Below are 15,401 nucleotides of genomic sequence, written 5' to 3' on the forward strand. Positions count from 1 at the left end.
TGATGGGAGATGGAAAGACAGAGGGAAAATGGCTGCTCAACGAGTGAGTTAAATTAGCTAAGAATCTAATAAGATTCAAAATGGGTGGCTATTAGCTTCCCTTAATTAATGTGCAAAATAACTTGGGTATGTACCTACTCTAAAAATTATATACAATTTTTAACTTATAGAGAAAAAATTACTCCTAAATCCACCACCCTAATAATGATTACTATGTCTGTGCATGCCCTTTCCAGTCTCTGTCCACTGCACACACAGCTGCAATCATAGCCTTCATCTTGGGTAAATATATAGAATTACATACCAAAAGATTTGATAAGTTAGAAAAACAACTGACCTTACTTAATCTCAAGCATTTCACTTGAGGAATTTTCAATCTGGAGTACATCATTCATTAGAGAGTAGTTCCTGCTGCTGAAGAGTGAAGTTGCAGCTTGAGTTGTACCTACACAATATTATACAAAAGAGAAGTGCAGAATTTGGTAAGGTGCTGTAGATTAAACATTAGTGGACCCCAGATTTGGGGGAAATGCCTAAAGTCTAGAAAATAAAAAAAGAGACTCTTACCTTCATAACACATTCCGGCTTTTATTAGCAGCATCCTTAAAAAGGAGTTAATAATGTCTACTTCACAGGGCTTTTGTGAGGAGTAAGTGCACTGTAAACTATAAAAAATGATACACATGTCAGGAAAAATGCTTAGTATCACTCATAAGTCTCTCACCAAACTCCAAACTTCCTATCTTGGTATCTCCCCACCCCACCCCACCCCCAGAATGCTATAATACAGAGGCAGAAAGACAGTTCTGTTGAAGCTGAGAGAAATAACAAACCAATTTCTCCTGGGATTGTCAGGGACATTTCACCAAGAGTTTTACAGGGGTAATAACGGGGATCTGGGAGCTATATTTAATATTTATAAAAATCTAACCTGAAATTATACTGTTATCAGCAGTAAAGCTTTACAAGATAAACAAAACATCAAGATTTTATTTCTTGGTTTTTTTTTTCCTTTTAAATGGAATTATATAAAACAAGTATGCATCTCATAGAAAAATTAACTGTTGCTTTATTTAATAAATATCGTGTGAGGCCCCATAATAACCACAGAGGACAAAAAGATGAATAAAATAAGTCATAATCCTTGCCTTTAAGGAACTCAGTGCAATTAAGACAGATTAAATTTAATGCACAGGCATAATAATACATGGCAAGGGCAATAATAAGGACAATCACAACAAAGGGAATAAATGCAGGACTCTTAACCTAGGCTTGAGTGGTGCTGAGTGGTCAGGGAGGGCTTCCTGGAGGAAGTTAAACCTTAGAAGACTTCTGGGAGTTATCCAAGGAAAGGCTGTGTGTGAAGGAAGATGGGGAGGCCAGATGATATCTCCAGGCAGAGGGAGCAATGCATGCAAAAGACCAAAGGTGAGAGAAAACATGTTACCAAGAAACTGTGGTCCAATAGGGCCCCAATGTAGAATTAGGGTACAGGAGTGACAGAGATAGAATGTGGAGATGATAGCATTTAACCCCACCTTTTATTTCAAAAATGTTCACACCTAGAAAACACTTGAGAAAATAGTGCAATGAGTGTCTATATTCTGTTCACCTAGATAATATGGGTTGGGGTGGGGGAAGAGAGAATGAATGAATGAACTAATTAATTTGGCAAAATGTTAATAATCAATTAGTGGTAGAGAATTCTAACATTCTTGAGATGCTCCTTTTACCCCAACCTATAAATGTACATCTTTCAATTATCTTTCCTCTATTTTTTCCTCCTCTCCACTCTTTGGAAACTTTGGAGATTAATTGGTTATAAAAACATTCTGTTATGCATACTCTAGGAATACCTAGTCCAGTAAACCAGTGTGTCTCAAACTGTTTTTCATGACCAACCCCCTAAGGAACATTTTCAGACATTTATTTTCTAATTGCCTCCCTCAGGAAATTTTAATATACAGATATACTATATATCTGGTCCCTCTCTCTCTCTTTCTCTTTACACATAAAGAGTAAGATTTTTTTATATCCCAAGAATGAAAAAACTGCCCACTTACAGGCAATGTCACTACCACTGACAACACAAAAGAGGAATAAATCAGATTATAAACTCCTATTTCAATTAGTTTTTAGAAACAGTATTATTATATGAATCACTTATATAAATTAAAGTAAGATAAACTCTAAGATTTCTAACAAAAAAGTTGTTAACTCCTAATGTTTTATTTCAGTTCTTCTAAGAAAATGTTTTTTTATTGTAAGCCACTTGGCCATAGACCCCGTATTTATACTCTCCAGAGAACCTAGTATGGTGGTAAAAGACCTAATAAGTCAATTATCATCTGGTCCTGAAAAAATGAATTAAATAACATAAGTCCCTGTTGGGAGGGGTTAGGGAGGGAGCATTGCAATCCCAAGTAGTTTGGGGGCAACAGAAGGACCTAATCAAGGCAAGTGCTGGAGAAAGAGAATGCTCTTCGTAGGAGGCAGAGAAACTTAGACAGGTGTTTGAATGAGAATGTTGTATTGAAGAAAAACTCTACCAGTAACACTGTTTTACCACAGTCTAGAGCAGTGCTGTCCAGTAGAAATTTAATGTGAGCAGTCTATGTAATTTTATTTTAGAAGCCACATTTAAAAAGTAAAAAAGAAACAAGTGAAAATAAATTTAATAATAGATTTAATAGATTTTAATTAAAATATTATCACTTTTAGATAAATGAACTATAGTACATTTCATACACTGGAATGTTATTCGGCGCTAAAAAGAAATGAGCTATCAGGCCATGAAGACATGGAAGAATCTTAAATGAATATTATTAAGTGAAAGAAGCCAATCTGAAAAGGCTACTCACTCTATGACTTTCTGGAAAGGGCAAGACTATAGACAATAAAAAGTTGTTAGCAGTTTGGGAAGAAGAGATAAACAAGTGAAGCACAGTGAAACTATTCTGTATGATACTATAATAGGGGATACATGTCATTATACATTTGTCAAAACCTATAGAATGTACAACACCAAGAGTAAACCCTAATGTAAATATGGACTTTGGGTGATAATTTGTATCAATTATAACTAATCAGTTATAACAAGTGTAACTCCCTAGTGCAGGGTGTTGATAGTGAGGGAGGCTGGCGGTGGGGGGAACATATAGAACTCTCCACATTTTTTGCTCAATTTTTCTGTGAATCTAAAACTACTCTAAAAAATAGTCTATATTTAAAATATATATTATATAACATTTTAATGCGCAATCAAGATAAAATATTATTAAATGAGATATTTTACATTTTTTTACAATAAATCTTTGAAAACCAGCACGTATTTTACACTTACACCATTTCTAATTTATATTAACAACATTTCAAGTGCTCAAAAGCCACTTATAGCTAGTGGCTCCCATACTGGATAGCCTAAGTCTAAAGCAGTGGCAGCACCAAGCCACACTGGATACATATATAGGGAAAAAGTGTTTTGCTCTGCAACTGCAGCTTCCAAACAACCCTTTGAATCTTCTTCCCACCCAGACTGCTGGCTCTCAGCTCCTCTCACATAGATATTCAGGAGCATCTTGCCAGAGAGTCCCCTCCCCAGTCCAGCCCTCCAGGCAGTATCACTCCAAAGACTTTTTTTTAATGGGACTCTGTCTAAAAGAGAGGCATAGAACACTGAAGAATAGAAGGAATTTATCACACCAGAGTTTCCTGAAAATACCTCATTAATATTAGGTGTACTCCTCATTAATAACAGGAGAAAAAGCTTTCAAGTCCTGTACACTGTGCAAGAAAATGAAGAATTTATTAAAATGCACAGCAGATTTAAATGCTACCTAGAAAATAGGTACTTAAAAAAGTAGTTTTTGTCATTATGGAAATAAATAACTAGGCTTTGCCTCAGTTGGTGGGGATTATTTATATTTCCTTGTAACTAGAAACATTATTTATTTATATTTCCTAGCAACATTCCTGGAACTAATGTACAGACCTCTCTGCATGCCATGAAACATTATAATCTACTCATGCTCTAAACGCTATTGCCAAGATGTGGGTGCACTTTAGCTCAGAAAAGTTAGCTGTCATTTGAATTAGAAAAGGCACTATGTTAAATGAGTCTGCCTTTTCATATTCATCACTTTCAAGTTCTATCACTCACAGAAATGAGGAAAAAAAGCATTTATTTGCTTACCATTTCTAACAGCTCTTCCAAATGAAGGGAAAGGAAAAAACCAGAAAGTGGACCAATTATAACAGAATAAAAGGGCAGTCCCACAGAATCCTGCAAAGAAAAGAGCATGACATAAAGCAGAATGCACACATATCATGTAAGCTTTATTTATAATTACAAAAATCATTATTAAATGTCTAACTCCCATCTGAGTCCTCTTTGAAATAAAGGAAGAAATTTAAAAATAAATATATAAAACCGGTATTTAACTGTATATGGCATTTTTAAAACTAAAAAGTCTACATGAAAAGTCAAAATTTTTCCATCTTTTCAAATAAGTATCTTAATATAATTTAATAAAATGACATGATTACCTGGGATTTGATTTAAAGTACTCCAACAAAGAAAAATGATAATAAAAGTTGGAGAAATATATAAGAATGACAGAATGCCATTAACTGGTGAAGCTGAATGATGGGTACTTGGGGCTGTGTTATACTTTTCTCTCCACTTGTACACAGCTTATATCTAAAGTTGTCCAAATAAAAAAGTTCAAAAATTGTTGGTGGTAAGTTTTAAAATATATGAGTATCTTTAACAACAACAACAACAACAGAAAAGTTAATTGGTTGTCTCTGACTCAAGGCGTGGCATGGGAGATTTACTATTTACTTACACTTTCTTAAATTGTTCAAGTGTTTTTATCAAACATTATTTTATCAATGAAAAAAAATCTATATACACACAATGTATGTATGTATGTATGTAACACACATACACCCCCAGACATGTACATACACATGCATATATATGATAAATATACATTTTTATATAATATATATGTAAAATATATAACTATATATATAATTACATTATATACACATGCGTGTGTGTGTCTTGTTAAGTATAGAGCATTTAACTCTTCCTGAAGATACTGCTATGCATTTAGCTCTGCACCTAGTCAGCTGTGGGTGCTTAGGCAAGTCACTTCTGAGTCTTCCTAAGAGTAACACATAAATGAGAAAATACATTTGAAAATGCCTAGCGCAGCGTCTGGCACAATACAGGTATTCACTCAGTGCTGGTTTAAATGACATTTAATATGTGGGGAGAACCAGATTTATTATGGAGGTAGGCCTGCCCCTAACATTTGAGGGACCATGAGCAAGAGGAGAAACAGACGCAAACAGCCCATGATCTGTTCTTCTCCTTCCACCCAACAGAGGGCCTCACACACATTTGTGTGGCTATCCCAACAAACTTGATCAAGCTCCACCACCCACAACAGCTGGCCTTTACCACTCCTGAGGCCTAGGTGTGGGCACACATATCTGTCTATAACCGAAGAAGAGCCAGCACAGGCCCTGGAAGTGGGCTTCCAGCTATCTGTCAGGGAATTTCAAGAATCCCTGGTAGCTAGAGTATCCTCTGGAATGTGTGTGTGTCAATGCGCGGTGGGGCGGGGTGGAGAGTAGTGGGGAGAGTACTCTTAGAATATCTTGGCCCCTGGGAAGGGATGTAACTGGAGAATGGTCACAGTGGGTCCTTTCAAAGCAAAGGACCCAGGGCAGGGGACCCAGGGGCCTGGTTTAAAAGCAGCACCGATTAGAGATGAGGTGTTGTATTGAATCACTCAACAGAGTAGCAGTCAGAAAACACGGACTCTTGCCCAGTTCTACCACTAACTTCTTGTGTGACCTTAAGCCAATGTCTTTACCTAGCCATGCCTCAATTTTCTCATACATCCATTCAATAAATAATTATTGGGCTCCAACTATGGGACAGGCATGCATCTAGATACTGTGGATAGACATAGAATTTAATGGACAATAGTCCTTGCCCTCAAAGACTTACCATTTTGGTAGAGAATAAGCCATGAAGATACCTAGGGCAAACATATTCCAAACAAAGGGTCTCTTCTAAATCAAAATTTTCATGATTAATCTTGGAAGTTGACACATTCATTAAATATAAATCACAAAAGAATCCTAAGAGGAAAAAAACAGCATATGTTAAATTATAATGCAACATTATAAAGAGTGCAAAGCATGACTTTTATGATCCATTCTCTAATATAACAGAATGAGCACTCCACAACTGCTGCTCTAATTTGAATCACGAGAATCATCACTAATCTCCAAATATGCCATTTTCTTTATATTATTACTGACTTAATTTAATCATGTATATTTTATATAGAAGATAAATTTTTGAGATACGATCACAAAGCATTTATCCACATTAATTTAATATAATGTATCAGATGCATCTTAAAAGGTTAATGAGTTTTATTACATGATAAATATAGCAAAGGAATTTACATAAAGATATGAATAGAGTGTGCAATAATGTATAAATAGTCTAAGAATAGTTAATATTTATGCCAAACCAATTAAGATTGGGTGCAGCTTCCTGACTACAACAACTATAGAATGTCTGGGGTCATGGCAGAGAATTTGGTCAGATGATTAGGAGCCAAGTGAGAAGAGCCAGAAGATCTTGGATAAGACAGCGTAAAATTTTTTTTCTGAAAAGGTAGGTAGTTAAGTAATAATGGAACTTAGTTCTTGTTTACTTCCAGTCTGACCTAAAAGCAGTTACACAAGGAGAGCCTCAAAGCTCAGATCATTCTAGCCATTGCATCATACACCTCAAAGTTGAGGAGTTTCCCATTTATCAGAAAATATCCAGTATAAGGGAGTATTTATACTTGCTAGATCTCACAATTAGAATAATCTCAGGGTACAGTGAATTTCCAGATGTAAATCAAAGCGCCAATAATGCAATGCGACCAAGTTCTACCTTCTATGTCTCTGTTCAAAATAAACAAGATAGAACAGTGCGCACTGTCCAAGCTTTACCAGTAGCATAGCTTTTTATTGCAGCTACTTCCACTAGATGGCACTAAAGACTCAGGCTCTTGGACAAAAAAAAATCAGAAAGCAAAAATGACCTACTGAAATAAACAATAAATTTCTCCAATCATCTATCCTATCATTATGATAAGTTTCTTAGAAATTAAACATGAATCTAGGCCATTTATTCACGTATGCAACATTTAGTAAACCATACTATGAGACATGTGCCCAATGTTGGGAATGCAGAAATAAAACACTGTCCCTTGTTCTTAGTGTGGGAGGGGTGGGGTGTAGTGAGGGCAGAGGGCAGAAACAGACAAGCAAGTATAAAATTGAAATGCAGAATGTTAAAGGCTTATTAGAGGTCATCACAGAGTAACAAGGGTAGCACATAGAGCAGCACGTAATAAAGACTTGATCAATGAAGGATTCCTAGAGAAGCTGACGTCTGAAATCTGAGCTTTGACCAATGGGTAGGAATTAACTAGGCAAGGAGAATGAGCAGGGTGTCCTAAGCAGAGCAAGTAGCTTGTACAATCATAAAAGAGGCAGAAGCTCAGGGTGCATGCTGAGATCAGGGTGGGGCAGTGCAAGAAATGAACTTGGCTGGGCTGGCAGAGGTAGAGTCAAGCCCCTACTAGAAAATAATCTGCATGAGAGCAGGGATTTTTGCTTGTTCTACACAATGATAAATCCTGGCACAAAGTCAAAAGTCCCTCCCTTCACAGAATTGATTATTCTAGTGGAGAGCGAGCCACGAAGACATTTGGGGAAAACGTATTCCAGGTGCTTAAATGATATTTGATGAATAAATGAAGGTACTGAATAGCCACTGAAGATCATGATCAAAATGTAGTTTCAGAAAGATCTCTAACAGGATTATAGCGAATGGATTGGAAACGGACACTAATTCGTAATCCAAACAACGTATGATAAGAATTTGAAGTAAAGCAGGAAGAGCAGGGAGGGAGCTGCTCCCTGCGGTGGGCTGGAGCTTTCACCTCCAAATCCCACAACAACCAAGGGAAGATGAAAAGTTTTTTTGTTTTTTTTTTTAAAGAGTGGAGGAGGGCTAAAGGGCCCTGGGAAATAACAACGTTTAAAAGCCACATAGAGGAAGTAGTACACCGCAAAGAGAAAGAAAAGGAGTGATTAGAGGGGCAGGAAGAGGAGAGAAGATCAAGAAGAGTGTTATAGCAACCAAACAGGGGAAAGTTTCAAGAAGAAATTGTCAATGTCAAAAGCTATAGCAAATTCTATAGATAATAACTGAAAAGTATCCACTGGATACAGCAAGTGGGAAGTTATCAGAGACTTTGGCAACAGCAATTTCAGGGAATGGTGAGAGGAAAAGCCAAACTGTACTCTGTTTAGGAGTAAAATGTGAGGAGAATTAGAGAAACAAGTGTAGACTATTCTTTTTAAGAGGCAGAGCAAAATCAGGAGCTCAAGACAGGTTGTAGGGTAGAAGAAGAGAGTGAAGCATGGGTATGAGCTGAAAGAAAATCCACCAGAAAGTATGATATCAATTACATGTGGAATCTGAAAAAGCCAAACTCATAGAAACAGACTAGACTGATAGTTACTAGGGGTAGGTGGCAGGGGAAAATAGGAGACGGTAATCAAATGTACAAACTTCCAGTTATAAGAGGAATAAGTTCTGGGGATCTAATGTACAGCATGGTGATTACAGTTAACAATAGTGTGTTGTATAGTTGAAAGTTGCTAAGAGAGTGGATCTCAAAGGTTCTCACCACAAAAAAGAAATGGTAATTATGTGGTATGATGCAGGTGTTAGCTAAGCTATGTTGGTAATAATTTTGTAATACATAAATGTATCAAATCAACAAGTTGTACACCTTAAACTTATACAGTATTATATGTCAAATATATCTCAATGAAGCTAGAAAATTTAATTTAATTTAAAAAAAAAAGGAAGTATGAAGAGAGAGGAGAAGGAGGAGGCAGATGAGACTGGGCTTCAGAACACAGATCTTAGGAGAAAGGACTGTCCTTGCTCTGAAATAAGGAAGGAGGAAGGATGGTGAGTGACAGAAACAGCTATAATGTTGAAAGATAAGTCTGACATGGCTCTCTGGTTCACTTTCTATACATTCACTCCATGGCTGGTGGTGATGATCAGGCATACTGTGTAATGCAGACCTGCCTGGTTTCCTGATGGGTCATCTTCCCTTCCTAGTCTTCTTGTCTTTGGTACATTCCCTGTCTTGGGCTACAGGAGTGGGCTGAAACTCCTTAGACACCTTGATGGACCTGGTCACTTACATCAGTCCTGTTCCTCTGATCCCATGACTGCACTTCCCTATAACTATTTTCTGCCTGGGGTCCCCAGAAAGATGAAGCAGTATGTGAGCATGGAACAAAACACTAACTAATTCTGGGAAAGTAGAGTACTAATATAATCCTCTCCCTTAATCTCACCCCATATCACTTATGGTCTGCATTATCCACAAAACTCTTGGTTGCAGGTCATCCCATTTGTTCTACTTTGAGATCATTTATTTGCCTCATCACTAATAAGTCTTTATTAGATGTCTACTGTGTAGGCACAGGATTGGTTGCCAAGGGTTTTTCATCTTAATAGACAAAGAATGTATGTGTGTATGTGTATATATATGTATATATATATCAATACATGCATAATAAATAAAAAGGTTTAATACCAGAATGTAGCACAAACTGAAAAGTGAAAAGTATAGGCAGAAGAGCTACTGGAGTCAAATCTGGAGCTCTGAAATAACAGGGGAAGTTTCACGGAAGTAGTGTGAAGCAGCGTAACATAGAAGGAAGGGTATGTTTCAGAAATTGGTTGCATTTCTTTACACTAACAATGAAATATCAGAAAGGGAATGTAAAAAAAATTACCTTTTAAAATGGCACCAAAAAAAAAAAATTAAATACTTAAGAATAAACCTGACCAAGGAAGTGAGACTTATATGCTGAGAACCATAAAACATTAATACAGGAAACTGAAGATGATTCAAAGAAATGGAAAGATATCGCATGCTCTTGGATGGGAAGAATTAATATTGTTAAAATGGCCATACTAGCCAAAGCAGTCTACAGATTTAATGCAATCCCTATCAAATTACCCATGACATTTTTCACAGAACTAGAACAAATAATCCTAAAATTTATATGGAACCATAGAAAACCCAGAATTGCCAAAGCAATCCTAAGGAAAAAGAACAAAGCTGGAGGCATAACCCTCCCGGACTTCAGACCATACTACACAGCTACAATAATCAAAACAGCATGGTACTGGCACAAAAACAGACATATGGATCAATGGAACAGAATAGAGAGCTCAGAAATAAACCCACACACCTACAGTCAATTAATCTTCAACAAAGGAGGCAAGAATACACAATGGAAAAAAGTCTCTTCAGCAAGTGGTGTTGGGAAAGTTGGACAACCGCATGAAAATCAATGAAGTTAGAACATACCCTCACACCATATACAAAAATAAACTCAAAATGGCTTAAAGACTTAAAAATAAGACATGACACCTTAAAACTCCTAGAAGAGATCATAGGCAAAACATTCTCTGACATAAATCATACCAACCAAGGCAATAGAAATAAAAACAAAAATAAACAAATGAGACCTAATCAAACCTACAAGCTTTTGCACAGCAAAGGAAACCATCAACAAAATGTAAAGACAACCTACCGAATGGGAGAAAATATTTGCAAATGATGCAACAGACAAGAGATTTCCAAATCTCTGTAATTTCCAAAGTATACAAACAGCTCATACAACTCAACAACAACAAAAAACAAACAACCCAATCAAAAGATGGGCAGAAGACCTAAATAAACATTTCTCCAAAGAAGAAATACAAATAGTCAATAGGCACATGAAAAGATATTCAACACTGCTAATTATTAGAGAAATGCAAATCAAAACTACAATGAGGTACCACCTTACACTGGTCAGAATGGCCATTGTTAAAAAGTCTACAAATAACAAATGCTGAAGAGGGTGTGGAGAAAAGAGAACGCTCTTATGGAAATGTAAGTTGGTACAGCCACTATAGAAAAACAGAATGGAGATTCCTCAAAAAACTAAAAATAGAATTACCATATGATCCAGTAATCCTACTCCTGGGCATATATCCAGACAAAACTATAATGCAAAAAGATACATGCACCCCTATGTTCACAGCAGCACTATTCACAACAACCAAGACTTGGAAACAACCTAAATGTCCACTAACAGATGAAAGGATAAAGAAGATGCAGTACATATATATAATACAATGGAATACTACTCAGCCATAAAAAAAGAATGAAATAATGCCATTTGCAGCAACATGGATGGAACTAGAGATTATCATACTAAGTGAAGTAAGTCAGAGAGAGAAAGACAAATACCATATGATATCGCTTATATGTGGAATCTAAAATATGACACAAATGAACCTATCTACGAAACACAAACAGACTCATAGACATAAAGAACAGATTGTGGTTGCCAAGGGGGAGGATAGGTTGGGGAGGGATGGAGTGGGAGGCTGAGGTTAGCAGATGTAAGCTATTATATATAGAATGGATAAACAACAAGGTCCTACTGTATAACACAGGGAACTATATTCAATATCCTGTGATAAACCATAATGGAAAAGAATATATACATGTATAACTGAATCACTTTGCTCTACAGCATAATTTAACACAACGTTGTAAAACAACTATACTTCAATTAAAAAAAAAAGAAAAAGTCAATTAAAAAAAAGAAGTGGGAGGAATTGGGAGATTGGGATTGACATATATACACTAAAGATACTATGTATAAAATAGATAACTAATGAGAACCTACTGTATAGCACAGGGAACTCTACTCAATGCTCTGTGGTGACCTAAATGGGAAAGCCGAAAAAGAGGGGATATACGTATACGTATAGCTGATTCACTTTGCTGTACAGTAGAAACACAACAGTGTAAAGCAACTGTACTCCAATAAAAATTAATTTAAAAAAAAAGAAAAAGAGAAAGTATGTTTAAATAATAAAGGTGGAAGAATTCTGAAGACAAAATTGGATAAGGCCAAGAAGTGTTCTTGGCAATGTTTAGGTAAACTAAAAGGCAAGTTTTATGGATCTATTAAGGAATCCAGATTTTATCCTATGGGGATTGGGAGCTACTGAAGCTTTTAGAATGAAGACTGATTTGTATCATATTTTTACAAATAATTTGGAAAAACTGTATAAATTCAACTGAGAAAAAATGGAGGGCAGGAATAATTCAGAGACTAGTATAATACTTGAAGTAAGGGTGATAATGTCCTTATCCTCAGAAAATTCTTCACAGTAAGGTATTGGCAGTGGGGATGGAAAAGGTTATCTGCCTGGATATGGAAAAAGAGAAAGGAGGCCAAGAGCACTATAAGGTTTCAAGCTGGAGGGAAGGGAGAAGGATGATATCCTTGAGAGAATAAAATAGGAAAATTCAAAGAGCATAGTTTGGTGAATAAAGAAGCTCAATGAAGTTTAAGATATGCAGGGCTTAAGGTGATGGGGCCACATTTGAGCACAGGTTTATAACAGATGGCTGTGACCAAAGCTCAGGAGAAAGGTCAGTACTGAAAGTGTGAATCTGAGGATCATCTGTATAAGAAGAAAAGGTAAAGTGGAGGAAGGGGAACTAGTGAGGAAGGAGAACGTGAGAAGCAGTCCAGGAGACGAGAAGGCCAGGAGAGTACTTCAGAAGGCAAGGGGGAAAGCAAGTTTTAAGGATGAAGAAGTACATAACAATGATGAATACTAAAGAGATTGTAGTGAGGAAAGGCCAGTGACATGGTCACTTGTGATCCACAAGAGAAGTCTCAACAGGAAAGAGGAGTCAGTTTATTTGGGGGAGGAAAAAAATGGGTGGCGATGGTGATAATGAGAAGACCATGATGAAAGCAGAAAGTGAGATTACTCTTCTGAAATGTAGTGGCGAGAGTCACAAAGGTCAGTAAGTTGACAGGCAGCCTAGTCAAGGGAGGATTTGGTAGAAGAACACGCTAGTAAAGGATTGACTGAAAATGTAGGAATAGCAAGGTTTTGAGAAGGCAGGAAAGGTTGGAATCAAGAGCAAAAGTCCTGTGGGGTTAAACTTGGAATAGAAGAAAAGCGGTCAGGAGAGGTCTGAAAGGAGGTGTGATGAATCATAGATTTTTTTAGTAAAAAGTGAGGGAGTTGCTTTTCTTACTCAATTAAAGGCAGTTACTTGCTGAGTATATAAAGGATTCAGTGCTTAAGAAGCTGGGGAAGGAAAGGGTAGAGAGGTGGTTGCGCTAGAATCTTAAACATGGCATCATAAGACAGAGTTCAAGTCTCAGATGTGTTACCGTGGGCTGGCCACCAAACTTGAGACTTTCCTCAGAGAGTTTTTAAAAGATTAAGTAAGATAATAAACATGTAAATTATAAAGCACTTTTTAAACAAGAGAAGCTTGGAACATCTACCATGGGAAATATGATAGAGCATAAATAAGAGATGAAGCAAAGCATGACTGGGCATCAGGGAGGGTTGAGGTGAAGTTCAGAGCAAGAATATATAGCAAACCCAAGTCTGCACAGTTTTTGTGACTTACCCCAGCATACTGGAGAGGAGAAAGCAGATTCTGAGCCAGTAGGTATGGAGGACAAGAAGCTGAAGAAATCTAGGTAAGGACGATTTTAAGACCTTTGTAGGCATGCTTACTTTTGGAAATTACATGTAATTTACATATAAAAGTGGCATTTGACTCACTGACATGTTATATTTTGGATATGGCCAAAAATTTCAATTTTTATTTTATAGTTTCTTTTCATATTTCAGAGTCAAGTTTTTGTTCGTTTGTTTCAGATTCCATATTTCTTAAAGCTTAGGCTCTAGGCTCTGTGTCTACAGCATGAAATGGATAATGAAGACATCAATGAGACAGTTGCCCATTGGGTCCAAATCAAGTAGGGAAAGTCATTAACAAAGCAAGCAATGAGATAGATAATCAGACATCCTACACGGGTTAAGATAAGGAGAACAAGTGGAGGGTAAGGAGCCAGAGCGTTACCATTTCTGTAATTCTAGAGATACAAGTCCTAGATCCCAAGTGTAGCAAATCCCCCAGAAGGCCAAATCAGGAGACTCCTCGTAAGGACACTATAAGAAGACAAAGAAACTGTGAAGGAAAGAATGCCTGATGTGTTCATCTTCCCATTAGTTTGTGAGCCCACAAAGGACTTATCCCTCTTTGACATCTTCCACTATCCCATTGTGACCGGTCACGGGCCGCCCCTGATTGATAAAAAACAGCGGACAAACTTGCCCTGCTTCTCTTACACAAAACTGTAGAATTCTGGATGACAAACAACCCCTTAGTCATCTGCACCTCTGGCCCCGACGGACGAAACAACGGCTTCTCCAGCCCCAGGGAATCTGGAGTCGAGCTCCCGGGCGCTGGCCGAACGAAGGCAACGCTAGACCTGGGTCCAACGGTCTCCCTGACGCGTCCTCAGAACCAGTCTGGCCCGGAAAATGCCAGGAGCCGGCAAGCCGCTTCTAGAAGCTCTGGTAACCAGCACGCTAGGCCTCGGGGACTCCTTAACTAAAATAAGCTGGGAGGCCCAGAGGGGAACTCGCAGGCTCTCAGCCGCGCCGAGGAAAAAACGCCAGTCGCGGGGTCCGAGGCCTCGGGAACCAGGAAATCTCCCCCCGCTTCAACTCCCAGCAAGCCCTGGGCAGAGCTCGGGACCACCTGACAGCGCCACCCACCAATGAGAGGGCGCAGGCTGGGTTGGTGGGACCAATCCGAGGGCGCAAGGAGGCCGTCCCCGTGGCACATCAGCGCGGCTTTTTAAGTGGTACTCTGGCCTCTCTGGTCGCCACAGCCGTAGAGAGTGGGGGCAGTCGCCGTGAAATGGTGACGCTGGCTATACTATGCCGCTCACTTGCAGCGTTAGTCTTTTTCTCCTCCGAGGCCCAAGCCCTCAGGCCGCTCTGCCTCCGGCCCTTAGTTTGATCCCGCCCCTCCCCGGAGAGGACAGGCGAAGATGTGGAATTTCCAAAGCTTATTGGATGCACATGGTGTTACTCTGGAGGGTGGTGGGGCCCGCAGCGGCAAGGGCCGCCCCTCTCGGACGGTGATTGGGCTCGCCTGAGTAGCCCCGGGCTGGGATTGGTGCGAGGAGGGGCCAGGGCCGTCGGGCACCTTGGACCTAAGGGTGGGGAGGCGGTGGCAACCGAGGAGCCGGCGGGGTCTCGTAGGTCCCTCGTCCGCCGCGTGCCTTCCGCGGAGGGCCCAGTCGAAGGAAGGAGTGGGAGGCGCCCCCTACCTCATCGCGCGGGGGCGGGGGTGGCACTTGTCGGGTGTCGGGCGCGGGAC

General features: G+C 38.7%; 1 long non-coding RNA gene across 10 annotated transcripts in view; it reads right to left on the reverse strand.

Annotated features, from left to right (window-relative positions):
• The window catches only part of LOC102995307 (uncharacterized), a 36,502-nt gene extending 21,505 nt beyond the window's left edge, over positions 1-14,997 (reverse strand). For 5 of the 10 annotated variants that reach the window (XR_008617147.1, XR_448552.4, XR_448553.4 and 2 more), the window contains exons 1-5: positions 14,360-14,705; positions 6,026-6,159; positions 4,193-4,282; positions 568-665; positions 338-445 (exon numbers count right to left, since the gene is read on the reverse strand). This is a non-coding gene — a long non-coding RNA (uncharacterized lncRNA). Of the gene's footprint in view, positions 1-337; positions 446-567; positions 666-1,266; positions 1,613-4,192; positions 4,283-6,025; positions 6,160-13,631; positions 13,701-14,090; positions 14,172-14,359; positions 14,706-14,791 lie in introns of those variants that run through there. The other 5 variants (XR_003679529.2, XR_003679528.2, XR_003679527.2 and 2 more) reach the window with 5 other exon arrangements.
• Between the last annotated feature and the right edge of the window lie 404 nt (positions 14,998-15,401).

This window comes from Physeter macrocephalus, chromosome 4 (genome assembly GCF_002837175.3).
Source record: "Physeter macrocephalus isolate SW-GA chromosome 4, ASM283717v5, whole genome shotgun sequence".
Lineage (NCBI taxonomy): Eukaryota > Metazoa > Chordata > Mammalia > Artiodactyla > Physeteridae > Physeter > Physeter macrocephalus.